We start from the raw sequence: 2,093 nt of genomic DNA on the forward strand, positions 1-2,093 counted from the left end.
TTCTTCAAAATGGGCTTGGCTTCGGTGGTCTGGGTATCCATGTGTGCCCAAATTTGCAAGCTCATTGATAGGAGACGAGGGACCTGGGTGAAAGCTTTTGACGATGTCGGCGCCTGCGGGCGTTGTGACCTTATTGTTGGAGGCGATGTTGTGGAGGCCCTCCTCTCGTTTCATGTGCTTGGGCTCTCCACGTGAGAACCTAAACGCCAGTTTTCTGGAGTGGGCGGCGACGGCATTTACGTCGCAACCTTCTTGGAGGCGTCGCTTGGGAGGGCTAGCCTTTGGATGTTGTGCGGGGCTCTTTCATTTTCATGGGCGGTTTATCCCGGGGTGGCGGCTCCTGGATCTTTTATTGAGAGCCGAGGCGGCGGCCTCGGGCAGCGATGTGACGATGGCTCCAGGAGGCAGGGCTTCTTGTCGGCATGGCTTGGGTGAGGAGTGCTTGCCCTTCCGTTGTCGCGGGTGAGTCTCGAGTCTGCTCCTCCTATAGCAGCCACGACTTCTTCTCTCCGGCAGTCATGGAAGGTCAGCTTGATCGGTGGAGCGGGCCTCGTTGCTGTGTATTTTGGTAGGTTGGCGTTTGTAGTCGTGTTCGACATGCCGTCTATGAGGGTGGGCTTTGCCCTGTGTGTTTTAGTCTTTGGGAGTTGGCTTAACCCTTGTTGTTCTCATTTTTGCCAGGTTTTGCATAATTAACAGAGCAATTCTCTTCTATTCGGGTCGTGACACTCCCCTGCCGCGAGCGTCGGGGGGGGGGGGACCCTAGCGCCGCCGCGAGCCCCCTTCCTCGCACCTTCCTCCCCTCGCCGCCGCCTCAACGTACTGGCGGGCAAAACCCGGCCAGTGCTGGCAGCGGCGGGGCACTCTCCTTCCCCTGCTCGATCCGGCGGGCGCGGGCCTCTAGGTCGGGCGGCGGTGCGGCGTTTGTTCGGGGCGCAGCGGCGGATTCGCGGGCTGTGGTCGGCTGTGTGAAGGGGATGCTGTGGTGATGGTGCGCGGTGGGTTCCATCGGCGTCGGATGGCCAGATCTGGGCCCAAGTGGCGCGGGCCGAGGGCGGCGTGAGCTGCGGGCGTCCGCCCTTGCCGTTGCTGCAGCTGGTGGTGGTGGAGGTGCAGCGGCAGTGGTTGGTGGGTGTGTTGGTCGGGCTCCAGGCATTCTGCCAGCTGGACGACGGCAGCGCAGGTGGGCTCCCCAGTGAGTATTCTTGGCGATTGGCGGTGGTCCGTGGGGGTACTCCTTGCCGGTGGTCGGATCCGCGTTGGTGGCTTTCCGCGGGTCTACGTCGACCACTGTGGTGGGGCGGCACAGGGGTGTGTCCGGTGGGGAGGTTGGCTGGAGGGATGGGCGGCGCGACGTGCTCGGGCCACCTGTCACTGGCACAGGGGTTGTGCCTGTCCGGATGCGTCCGCTCCCCCACCTCCCCCTTTCCCCGTCCGTGTGTGGGTTGTCGCAGCTCCGACGACGTTCAAGGCGGGGCGTATGCTATGGTTTGTCGGTCGGGGTGTACCTGTGGTTGAAAGTTGCTCTCTTTCCATGGTCTTGGGGGGTGTTTGGATGCTGGGCAGCGGCCCTGGCGGTGGGAGGCACGACGTTCGTGGGCAGAATTTGCGCCTCAGGTGCGGGCGAGCGGCCATGGCCACGCGGGTGGGTGGTCGCTGGTGGTTGGTGGGCTAGGTTGCGTCGGAGGGGTGGGCGTGCCGGGGTACATCACTTGCCCAATCTTGTATTGGACGACGGCGGCGGTGTCCGTGGACACCGTATCCTTCATGAAGGCTCCGTCGCGGTGTCCTTACTCCTTCGAGTTGCTCCGGATGAAAACTCGATCTTTGGGATCGGATGGTGGCGGCTATAAGTGGTCGTTCGCACCATCTTGGAGTCCTTGTCCCGTCGTTTTCCACCTCACTTCTCCTCGAGGCTTGGAGGTCTCCGTTGGCTCCAAGCAGTTCATCCTCGCGCATGTGTAGTGGCTTGGTAGTCGTTAGGGTGGTGTGGCGGTGCTCGACACCTTTGTATCTTACCTTGGGTGTGTGTATCGTGTGTGCGGTGGTGGCGTGAGTTTGTATTATGTTGCTTGTGGATCGGTTCTTTATAT

The sequence above is a fragment of the Triticum aestivum genome, chromosome 2B, assembly GCF_018294505.1.
Source record: "Triticum aestivum cultivar Chinese Spring chromosome 2B, IWGSC CS RefSeq v2.1, whole genome shotgun sequence".
In the NCBI taxonomy this organism is placed as follows: domain Eukaryota; kingdom Viridiplantae; phylum Streptophyta; class Magnoliopsida; order Poales; family Poaceae; genus Triticum; species Triticum aestivum.